This window comes from Mangifera indica, unplaced genomic scaffold (assembly GCF_011075055.1).
Source record: "Mangifera indica cultivar Alphonso unplaced genomic scaffold, CATAS_Mindica_2.1 Un_0062, whole genome shotgun sequence".
Lineage (NCBI taxonomy): Eukaryota > Viridiplantae > Streptophyta > Magnoliopsida > Sapindales > Anacardiaceae > Mangifera > Mangifera indica.
The window spans coordinates 107,591-121,350 of record NW_025401154.1 but is presented as its reverse complement, the minus strand read 5'-3'; positions in this window follow the sequence as shown (position 1 = coordinate 121,350).

Genomic DNA, 13,760 nt, shown 5'->3' with positions numbered 1-13,760 from the left:
TTCAAGCAAATATATTTGTTGAAAATAAAATTATTTTTAAATTTTCTGCCTAAAATGCCATTTCTCCTATTTAATTTCCTTCTACTTTGGTGATTACATATAATTTTGTGGGTAGTCAAAGAAAATACATTTAAACCCTGATTATTTTCAAACGAAAAATTGATTATGTGAAATCAAATCTCTCTCTCTCTCTCTCTCTCTCTCTCTCTCTCTCCTTTTCTGTTTTTTTAAGAGATAAGGTTAGAAAATAGATAAAATCTAGGAGACGGTAAAACAGAAGTTTCAAGTCTTACCTACCCCATTATGTTTCAATTATTTTTTTGGCCAAAGTTTCCCGGTTAACTTCAAAAAATTCTATTTATAAACTCATAACTGATTAAAATTAACAAAATTATAATTCCTAAAAAATTTATCTTATTTTTTCATCTAAACCAAATTTTAAAAAATCACATTTCCCCTTCTAGGGTTTAGTTTCAATATCTAGTTACTCTCTCTAGCATCATCGTCGGTCGTCTCTCCCTCTTGACGGTTCTTCTTCCATCGATGGCCTGTCTCAATGTCATCCCAACCCTTCTGATGTCCGAGAGATATCTTCTGAGAAGAGAAATTGTCTTCCTAGATGACAAAGACTAGATCGATTGATCTCATCTTTGTCATCTGGGAAGATAATTCCTCTTCTCAAACGATATCTTTCAGACATCGGAGGGGTTAGAGCAGAGTTGAGACAGGCCATTGAAGGGAGGGAACCATCAAGAGGGAGAGACGACAGGTGATGACACCGGAGAGAGTAATCGGATATTGAAACTAAAACCTAGGGGGAAAATATGATTGTTTCAAACTTGCTTTAGGGGAGAAAAGTTAGTTTTTTTAAATTTAGGGGCAAAAATTGAAATCATATTTAAGTCTATTTTTAATATTAAATATAAAATGATGATTTTGTCCTTAAAATTAACATAATTAAATGGTTATAGGTGGGTAAATGAGATTTTCAAAGTTAACGAGATAAATTTTGGGAAATCAGCATACTTTGGGTGGGAAATAGTCCTTTGGCCTATTTTTTTTTTCTAGATTAATCTAGGTAACACAATAAATAAAAATAAATTTAAAGGCCAAAAACTTATGGGAAATCAAATTAAGTATCCAAAACATTAGAGTCCTAAAAAAATTATCCAAAAATTTTAACATTAAAGAAAAATACTTCATTAATTTGAAATAACAAAAATGTTCTCGTATACAAAAAAAAAAATTCATATCTCTGACCATTTTTCTCCCGAGACGCTCACGGGTTTAGTGACCATTAAATTTCTTTGGATTTTTTTGGTATTTTTCTTATTTTTTGACAATAAAAATGACAAAAAAATGAGTATATTGTAAATTATCTTATTTTAATTATTTTAATATTTAGATTTTGCTTATTTAATGAAAATTTTGAGTGTTGTTAGTTTAAAATTTTTGGTTTCGAATAATGAATTTTTTCAGTTGATTTTTAGTTATTTTAGTTGAATTTATTGAAGATTATTGTGTTATTATAAATATAGATTCTATTATTATTATTATTACAGGAGACTAAAATAATAATTTTGATAAAAAAAATGATTAATTTGTTTGGCACGCAACCTCGGTGAAAGCTTGGGAATGAAGTAGACCATGAGTGGCAATAAGCGTTTTGGCGAAATTAAAAAATTGTGGAGTAGGTGGCTGAAAAGACAAAACATATCAATAGAAAATGAATAAATGGAAAAGTAGATGTTGGCTTTCATTTTCCATAGATCTGTAAGTGTCTTAGTTAGTAAATTATTTAAACATTAAATATATTTAAAAGAATTTTTGACTAAAAATATATTAAATACATATTTTATATTATTTTTATATTAAACATAAATTATATTTTATATTTTATATTTGTCATATTTTTAAATATTTGACTAAATTTAAAGTATAAAATTATTTTTTCTATTTTTAATTATTTATAAAAATACCATTACTATTTTAAAAAAAAACTCGAAAAATATTTCTTTTTTAATTCACAACCCTAATTTCGCATTTTCTTCCCTTGTGGTCTGTATAAAAATTTATTTTGATCTAAAGTTTGAAATCGGAGTTGATTAATATTTGTTTGTTTTTCCTAATTGATTGATATGTTACTTATTATAAAAAGAATTTTGATTATGTATTATATTATATTAAAATATTTATTTATTTTTATTGAAGTTAAATAATAGTTTATCCCCAAAATTTATACAGTTTTATAAATTATATGCACAACTTCTTGGCATTGCCCTTGCTTAGTATCAACTCATATCAATCTATTAAATATTGTTTAGACAAGTACGTGCATGTCGTAAATGAGTGGTGCAAGACTAAGGGTTAGTGGATATTGGTGAGGTTGCAAATAATTGACGTGAGAGCAACTATGAAATCGACTACTAACAACCAAACGATGATTGGGTCAACCAATTTAATGAAAAGAAGTTAATTTAGACCGTGACACAACGGTAACGATTTAGACAATAATAATAAAATTTAGGTAAAAAACAAAAGGATAACAATAATAAAAAAATTACAATAAAAAATATAGCTTATATATATTATAAAGGATATAACTGATTTAATCCGATAAAAATACATTTTAACCCGTTAAAACTAATATTTGATTTTCACAGATGAAAAATCAAATTATTTATATTTAAAGGGTTGAAAAATCATCTTTTCATCCAAGCTAGGGTGTACTGGAGATTGGGCCATCACTCCATTATTAATAATCAATTCACTTGTAGTCACTCCATTATCTTTTCATGCAGCGTCATGTATGACGACGATGTATCAATCTTCACTTTTATGCGCTGTTGAAAAGATGGTATTATTTATTTATTTATGTCGTAAAAAATATCGTAATTGATGGTTGAGTTAGAAATGAATTGATGGTTGATCTTGAAAGAAAAACAACTTTCCCAGTGTCTGTAAGAATTTTATTAAATAATATTATTTAAAAATAAATGGTTTTAATATATTTTAATCATAATTCAAATTATATTTTTTTAAATTTAGCTTAATTTAAAATTTTAAAAATTATTTTTTTAATATATTTGGAAAAAATTAGAATTGACAATTTTTAACATAATTTATTAATTGGATACGTTATGATACAAAAAATATCGTATTAGGGTTAAGTTTTTTGACATAAAATTTATTTCAAATCAATCTGAAACTACTTAAAATTAAATCGGATAGTGTTAGAGTTTCCATGAAAGTAACCTAATACTATATGAATTGACTTGAATATTTAAAAAAAAATGTTATTATAATAGAATTTGTTAGAGATATATTATAGAAATTTTGAAAAATAATATCAACAACAGTTCAAATTTTTATAGATTGCATATAGTTTTATCTTTATATAATTATAATTACTCATTTATTTATTTATATTTAAATATTTTATTTTATTATTAAGAATTAAAATTTTAACTTAGTTAATAAGATTATAAATGAATTTTAAAAGTTTTACTTATATTATAATTATATGTTGTATCTTTATAGTAAAATTTTTAAATATTTATAGATTACATATAGTTATATCTTTGTATAATTATAATTACTCGTATTATTTTTTATTTTTATTTAAATATTTTCTTTTATTATTAAACAGTAAAAATTTTATTTTATTAATCAAATTATTGACGTGTTTTAAAAGTCCTAGTATATAAATTTTTAGAGCATTTATCAAAAAGATAAAATATTATATTGTGTATTTTATTAATAATAAGTTGAAGAAATTTGGTGAAGAAATTAAAATGATAAAAACACTTAAATAATAGATAATTTCGGGTTAAATTGAGTCTAGTCGAGTCAATTCGAATATTAAAGGGTTAAGACTAAAAAATTTTGATACAATTTTAAATTGGGTATAATTAGAGTTGAAAGTCTTTGATACGAAACTGAAATTGACATAATGTAAACACGATCCGATGATATGAACAATTAAGTCTAAAAAAAGTTCTCGAACTGCATCAAATCCAACAATGCACACCCTCATTAAATTTTTTATAATATCAATATGTACATGATAGAATTTTATGGTATAATGTGGTGTGACAAACTGACTAACTACATAATGAAGAGTCATAAATGTAAAATAAAGTTCCACATTTAGAAGGAGATGCAATTATTCTTCCATTCGATAATGCAGAAAATGCAACATTTCAGTACAAAATAATACAGAATGAAGGGTAGGAGAATGCCGAAAATGGTTTGACCAATGGTTCCTAAAATGTGACTACTGTTACACATGGTGTTTTGTTTCTAATTCTACTTCATTTGGGTAAGACTTGGTTGAACCTATTTGATTACTTCAAATACCTAACCACCAGAAATTAATAACGACTGTGACAATTCAATATTTGATGTCCACAGATCTTGGCCCAGGCAACGTGGAATCCTTACGAACAAGTGTGACAATGTTGGGAACCTGCTCAAATCACCCATACAACTTGCACAACCAGCACACACAAATATATGCAAACCAAATTGATTTCCAAGAGGTAAACCAGAACAACACTTAAAATGGAGTAACCTTTTACTATATTTTTATATATTATTAAATGGATAATTCCAACTATTTGACTATTTAAGACGTCATAATTCTATCTAATTTGTCTAGTTTTCAAGGGGGTACGTCATAATTCCAACTATTTGATTTTAACAATTGATTTAGAATTATACAACTTGAAATTCAACTACTTCTCTAATGATTTCAATCTATCTCTTTGTAAATTATAATGCACTTCACTTGTGTTAGAGTTGTAACTTAGCTCTAAATTTATATGGAATATTTCTTATGGTTTGTGATTGAAAATAATTGAGATTATATTGGATTTAAATAGATATTTTTTTCTGTAAAAAAATTACTTGTATTATGTTTTTTTTTTCAGATTTTTGATATTATATATATATATATATATTTGCTTAATATTAGGTTTTTAAAAAGTTTTCACTAATTGATTAAAAAATAATGACAAAGTCACGAAAGCCCCCCTTTAGTAAAGATTTTGGTTTGCCATTTCTTGGAATGCAACAAAAATTTCATCAACTCATAACAGGCGTAGGTGTTTGCACTACTACAACTATATTGAAAATTCCTTCAAAGCTTAAATTTCATTTTAAAAAAAATACAATAATGGGAAAAAAAAAAACTTATCTTTCTTCTTATCTTCAGTTTCAAAATGATGCTACATTCAACCGACCTATCGATTTTTCTGTGACTGTCGCTCTCTCAATTGTCTCTATGTTACGTCTTACATAGTTTTATGGTTTTCAACAATCTTTCTTTATTTAGCTTTAATGCCAGAAGGGGTTACCCAAATTTTCACCTAAATTCTAACTTAATTAGGGAAAAATAAAAAATAAAACTGTAAAATCATCATTTTTCTCTCCTAAAATTTGAAAAAAAAAACTTTCAATATTCCACATCTCAACTAGCATCACCACTACTAAATTGTCTCCAACATTAAACTACTATCACCACACTTACATCTATATCTCCGCCACCACCACAATTTAGAATCAAACAACATTATTTTGATGTGCATTAGTTAAAATGATGTTATTTTAATAAATTCAAATTGATGTTATTTTAATAAATTTTTGCGGATGGGCAATGAATGCTTGTAGGGTCACTCATGATATCTTTTTAACTTTTTTTTTTTTCTCATCAACATCAAACTTAAAACACACCCAACACAATTTTATATGTTTTCTCTTCTTTTGACATGAAATGAACTCAAATCCACCTTAAATTAAAGAATTTGTTGTGCTAAAAACAAATTTAAAGAACTTGAACATTAAACATTTTGTTATAAATATTCATTTTGTGTTTAATGTTAAAATTCTTCAAATGTATTGAAAACATTTTGATAATTTGAGGTATATTTTTGTTCCTCTATAAAAAAGTTATGTACTTAAAAAGAAAAATATTTAAATTTATGAAATGGATATATTAAAATAATAAAAACAAAAAAAGTAATGAGAAATTAATATTAGTGAGTAACCCACGCAAGGTCAAGTATAAGTTTTATAAATCATTATCTATACAAATTGACACCGTTTTTTACCAGCACCCATTTTACCTGTACTGGTTTTTACGTGGCCCACCCGCTTGTTTGTCAAATCTACTTGAATCCAACCCCACTCATAGTTTGAACTTTCATTATGTTGGTCTCCATTTGATATTTGATCACTGCCTTATTAGAGATGACAATGAGGAAGGGTGGGACTAAATAAATTATTCTTTGTCCTTGTCTCCATCCTTGGCGGGGATATCAATCCTTATCCTTAACATGTCTTCGTTATGGGTATAAAAAATATTCCTTGTCCCCTTTCAATGGGAAAAAATTTTCTTCCCATCCCTTATCCACGAGAAAAAATCCTCTCTCTGTCTCGATACTCTCAGAAAAATTTTTTTTCATGTATCTTCTAAATACAATATAAACATAATAAACAAAAAAATTAACTAAAATTAAATTAACCTACTATTTTCAAATGCCAGAAATAATATATGTTAATCACCTTAATATGCACCATAAAAATATAAATAAATTTGAAAAATATAAATAATTTAAAAATATAAGGATATGTTAGTATTTTATGTAAAAATATTGATATAAAGGGGCAGAGACAAAGATGGGGACAAAGACAAGGCGGAGAGAAGACATATGTATATCTGTCTCTAGTCTATCCCTGATTTTAGGGATTCTTTTTGTTACTCTTCTCGTTCCGTTCCTCATTTATATTAGAGAATCTCCTCTTTATTAGGTTTGGAAACATCAAAGACCCTATATTTAGATCAAATTTGTCATCTCTATATCTTATTCCTTAAATTGAATAAAAGTTTCCTCTATACAAAAGGTAAATTAATTGTTAATTTGTGCTTTTATGGCAACCTATGAAATTATCTTCTTTGAATTTTGTTGAGACAAAATTCTAGTCTTAAACAACACGCTGAACTTTTATTGATAAAAATATTTATTTCTTATATTAGATCTATAAATTAATAACTATATACCTATATTATTGACGATTGTGTATAATATTGATAAAGTTTGTTTTATTGTGATCAAATAGTATAACAAAATTATTGAACCCTTATTTATGATGAACTTTGCAACGTGTAAAAGTCAATATATTATATTGTATTATTTATAATGGCCCAATTTATAATATTAATTTTTTATGGGATAAAATATATATATATATATATATATATATATATATATATATATATATATGTATATATATATATATAATAATTGTGTTGTGCAATGGGTTAGGTAATGTCCCTTTTAATTTAATGTTGACATCAGTCCATGTCTCTTAATTAATAAAATAACCCCAATCAAATTGTTAAAATTTTCTGTCGGGCTGATTAAAGAAAGTTTTAGATTGGACGGCTCAACTTATTTATATTATTATCTTTTATATTGGTCCATCATATATAATAAAATATAATACATTTGTTTTTACACATGACAAAACTCATACCAAATAAGATTAATGAGATGTGTCTAAAATAAAATAATTTTTTTACATTATTTAATCTCAAAATTAATGTTTAGACTGAATAACAAATTTCGAATTTGTATGGGTCGGATATGGAAACAACAAATGTAGATGACTTAATTGAATATCTCAACACCCAACTTAACCCAATTTATATTGACCCTTAAATATTGGCCCAAAAGAGAAAATAATTCAATTTTGCAGTGGCCCAAACTAAATGACCCAAAGTAACAACTTGATTGGGCTTCTTTATTTAATTGACATTGACCAATGTCAACATTAAGGATAGCAACATGCATGGATGGATAATAAAGAATCTATATTCTCTATTTACAAGAAAAAAAAAAAATTTCTCTTCCCCTTTAAAGGAAAATTCTTCTTCCCTTATTCCCATCCCCACAGGGAACAATGTAATATGGATTAGGTCCATTAGGGTTAGCTTTATATGATTAGGTTATATTAATAATAATTTAAAATTATTAAAAGTAATTTAATATTGAGGGGTTTAGTAGATATATAAAAGAGTAATCACGAGAAAAAAAGATATATAGAAAAAGGGATGAGCCAATAATGGATAAAAAAGGTATATATTTATCCTCACTCTTATCTCTATCTTCACCCCATTTCCTATTATAAAGATTTTCATAGTCCTGTTTTTATCTCTGTTTTTATTAAAGAATCTCTTCCCATTTAAAAGAGTGCAAAAAGAAGATCTGATTTAAATGATTAAATTGTCATCTTTAATAAACATCAACTTAAAAAAGACATAACCCGATCTTATGCATAAAAAAAACAATGATGATTGTAAATCTTAAAAAAAAAACATAATTCAACAAATTTGATGAGTTATAAAGATATGTTAGTTTAAATAAATATATTAACATAAAATGGACAATGATGGAGGCGGAGAGGGGATACATATATCCTCGTCCCTAACCCATCTCCAATTATGAAGATTTTTTCATCTCTATCTCCATTTCCTTGTTTCTATCAGAAAATCCCTTCCCTATTAGAGTTGGAGAGGGTCGGAGCCTCTAAAATCAGACCGAAATTGTCATCTCTATTTAACAATGCCCGAAAAAAGTAAAAATAATGACAAAAAAATTGGCTTACAATCATTCATTCCCCCGACACTAAATACATAACAAAGGCAATTACTACCAACCAAGCAAATTCACTAAACCAAAAAAACAACTGACAAATTGAGTTGAACATTATTTATAAAACTCCGTCGACAAATTCAACAACTATATTTAGAATTGAATCTATAAATCAATTAAACAAACAAAATTCAACAATTATAATTAAATCATTTAACGTAATCCCCTAACTACTAATGGTAATAAAAAAGAAAACGCAAAAAATTATCATATATTTGCTGAATCCAATCGTAATTAGGAGAAAACGGAAATAGCCAATCAATCATAATTCTCTAAATTGATCAATTCAATCAATAGTTCATATATATTCTTTTTTTGAAAATTTGAGAAAAAATCACTTATTAGAATTTAAACGGCAAAACGCTACTAAATTCACCAAACCCATATTATATATCAAATCAATAAACAAAAATATGTGTAGAATCATACTTGAATCCATAACACATCTCCATGTAAAGTCAAGGTTAAAATTCATGTTAATATCATGATAATCATGTATAAAACATGATTAAATCATTAATTTCAAAAACACCCAAATTTTCAAAATTAGGAGTTTTATGACAAAATTTGTCAAACACAATTTCAACAACTTAAAGGTTCTTAAATGCTATTAAAACATTCATAATAACATATGTACACTTAGTTTGAACTAATTACACATAACAAAATTTATATCTTAGGTTTTGATTACTAACACTTCCAAACATCTAAAAGTATGACATATTCTTGTCATTCAAAGATTAAACTCTTACTCTGATACCATCTATAAGATTTTAGTAACAAAATTAAATAATTTAGATCATGTTCACGTCATATGCAATAATGGTAATATGAAATTTACATGTTGTTTCAAGAAATAAAACATAAAAATATGTAAATTGTCTTGCACCTTATAATTTAATTTGAAGTTAAGAAACTTGAATTACTAAAATAAGTGATCTCTTGACTTGCACCCTTTAAGAAGAAAAATGGAAGCTTTTGCAGCTGAAAGAAGAAGAAAAGGAAAAAAAATTTTCCTTCAATTTTTTTTCTCTCCCATTTTAAGCCTAAACTTGATATTTATCAAGTTAAATCATATGTCAATTTCCTATTGGTTGATCATTAATAGTAAATTATAATTTGACACACGTTGAATAATTTGTATCCAAAATGATTAATTCAACTTTCTAAACAATTTAAAAAGTGTAAAATGACAATTTTACACATTTTCTAAATCTTATTCGAAAAGTGTCATTTTTATCCTCGAAAAGTGCTAGTCAACCATGGATAAATATTTTCAGCTTTATAGTACCATTTTCTTCCTTGAAATATGGGTGTGACCTTTAAAGTTCAAAGTGACATAGTCGTGGGCCCTATATCGGATGATACGTTTCGTTATATCATTGTATAACCCAAAACTATCGTTAACTGATATACTTCTTTTTCCGCTACAAAACGAAGCTCCCATTGATCATATGGTGTCATCTAGCAACGTCCTTACTATTCTTTGGTAGTTAGAGGCTTCTCAACATTTTCCAATGGGACATCTTTCTATTATTACACATCATCATCTAATGAGACATCCACTTGGAAAAAAAAAATGTATCATTAGTCTAAAACATAACTAAATAAAATAATAAAAAAAGTATAATGAATATTAACCTGTAGTGATCTTGATATCTAAACATACAAATCCTCCAATGTCTTAATTTAATACATTATAGAGACTGGTGTTCTTACATATCTTAACAAAGCATTGATGCATGCTACCGATGAAGCTCCTATATCTTTGCATGAAACACCGATGTATGTTATTGCCATTACTTTTGTATCTCCCTACAAAGCATTGATGTCTACTGTTGATAAAGCTCCTACATCTCCTTACGAAACATTGATGCTTGCTATTGATAGAGCTCTTATATCTCTCCATGAAGCATTGATGTTTATTGTTGATGGAGTTCTTGCATCTCTCTATGAATCATTAATGCATGTTGCTACCACTCGACTTGTATTGTCACAACTTGTTAGTCAAGGTACTATTGAATCTGAGAGTTGAGGATGGATACATTTACATGAGAAGCTATTGGAGACGCTCCTTTGATACACTATTCTACATAGTCTCAAGAAATGAGTGCCTTGTGAGGGAGACCCTTGGATACTCTTTAGGATAAGAGGTGCAAAAGCTTGTCATTCATGAAAAGGGATGGATGTACATGATGGGAGGCCTTTTAAGACTCTTGGGGGTGTGCAATGCAAAAGATTGACACTCGTGGAAAGGATACCAATCTATAATGGGAAATGTTGAGAACAACAAGTCGAGAGCCTTGTGATGCAAAAATTTGTTATTGGATGAATGTGGTAAAAATCTAGAGGTTGGCCACATGGGTGGGGGAAACTTGAGTTAAGGGGGTTGTCATAGGGATATGAAGGATTTGTGACCTAACAGTGGAAGACCATGAAGACCCAATAGAGTGTACCTAGAAAGTAGAATGATAACCCGATATGGTATCCTGCTTGTTATCTAATTCTATCGACTAGTCATCTGATAAGGTATTTGGTACCTGTTCTCGGATGAACTCCATAACCTGTATGTACCATTCAAACTCTTATTTAAACTGAGTTAGACATAATGCAGTTGTAATCACCTCCTGAAACATAACAAAAATTTACAAGAATTAATAAAATGGAAAATGGAATGATAAACTATAAATCTATCAACAATTAACTTACCGAAAAATGTCCCAAAATGTTCAAACATCATCCCAAGTTAGCAGTACAACAGTCCTCTACTTTAGCATAAGAGGGACCTAATCATCTGTTTCTATATGGATCGGACTCATGTAAGATAAGTAGTGTTATAGACAATACTCATATTTATTATGTATGCCCCACCACATGGATTCAACTGTCTTGTTCCATGATAGCAACCTTAATTGGTATCAACTAAATGCATCTAGATTGTCCACTAAATGCAAAAAACAATCTTGGATTAATTTTATATTGTCTAACCCTAATAGTCTTGAAAACACAAAATGAAAAAAACAATTTTGGATTAGTTTTCTATTGTGCACCTCTAATAGTCTTGAAAAAGCAAAATATAATGTTGTGAACTTCACAATGTCCTTGTCATTATCTCCCCAAATTTGTTCATCAATTGCATTTTCGATGTCTTCACAGCTTAATGTATTATCAATACCTGTGAAGTATTCCTTTTTTAATCAAGGCCGCCTTGCATAATCAATGTAGTTAGATACCGCCATGTCATACCCGAAGATTATACCAATCACTAGCACAAACTCAACAAGGTTGAATCAGACCTTAACACTATTTAATATGAATCACATTTCTCTCAATTGGTCACTGTGGTTAATTAAATGAAGTAATATTGCATGCATAAAAACAAATCTAAACCTTGGCTTTACCAAATCCAATAAGCACCCAACATAGGTTGTTTGAAATATCGCTCTTTTAATCAGTGTTAGTTTGGCCCTGATGAAGGTCACAGTGTCCATCTTCATCTGAAAATGTCATATGCACTTGAAATTTGTATACCTCATAGAACCTAAACTCCCTTTCTTGATAGTTTATTGCAGATGCTAGAAAATTGATATTACCAAGATTGCATTATCAATAATTGTTAATAAAAGACCTAACAAAGATATAACTGCAATTAAACTGGTATAAGTATTGCCAACCTTTGGCGTTTGCACCAAGTTAGGGTTGGCATTTCGGGGGTTGGCTTTTTTAAGGATGGCTTTTTAGAGTTAGCCTTTTTGGGTCGGCGTTTACGCTAAGGCATGGCATAAACGACAACTTGTGCAATGCAAATCTTCAAAAATAGAAAACAAAAAACTCATCCAATATTTAATTCAATTCGTAAACAACCACCCATTGAACAAATCTAGACTAAGATTCCATTCGACATCCTAAAAAAAGGAAACAAACTAACCTATTGTCCTGTCATGGTATCGGTGGTTACCAATCTTTGAAGATTCATCCTTATTGTCCGTTATGATCGGTGAAGGCTCTCTGATCATCAATTGCCAATCTTTGAAATTATCGATGAATGCTTGCTTCAATCATGGAATATTGAGTTTATTTAAATTCAATATTATTGCTTGCTTTTTAGTTTTTTCTTGCTTTTTCAGATATTCCCCTTCAAGGCTGTGATTGTTGAATCATGAGAATGATTTTTTAGATCCCTTGCAAGGTTGCCACCAATGTGTCACAGGAGGAGACTTGTCCACAGTGAAAACAAAGGTATTTTGGGGGTTTTTGCACCTTTATGGTATATTTGTCAAACCATTGAAATATGTAACATTTATGTATAGGTAGGTAATTTTAAGGGCAAAAAAATTTAATATCTCCAAAAAATATGTTGATGAAGAAAACAAAAAGACTAAAAAACACACAATGAATAATGTGTAATAGGGGTATTATGGTCCATATTGATTATTGATTGGCTAGGTAGGCAAGCAAAGTTTTTCAAATTAGAGGATGCAAATTAATGCATAAAGAGAAAGCCTTTTTATATCGAAGTTAATAAAATCAATTTATTTTCAAAATAAAAAAAAAACATTTAGAATTGGTTATCTATATAATAACCTTTTTAAAAGAGATTAGAGGCAATATAAACTCTTATCTAATATGTATTAATTTCATTATATATTTATTATTTGTTCTAATTATTATCTCTATCATAATATGAGAGCTTTTGAATTGGAAGATGATATGATTTTTAATTTTTGAAATTTGATGCGAACCTTAGCAATATTATACGAAGACCCAACGTTTGAAACAAAAAATGACTCGGGATTAAATATTTAGATGGACCTTGACCTAATTGATGTGAAAACAACTGAACCTTGGTATAATTAGATGATTGAACACCAGAAGAACAAATTCTTGATAAGCTCTTTGAAGATTGAATCAAGAATAATGAAATCTTAAATCAAGATAGCAAACACACAAATTTTGGTGTAAAAAACATTATCCATCCTTCATTATGAGAAAAAGATGTTTATATAGTAAACAGTCCTAACCTTAAAAGGACTAACATAACCTATG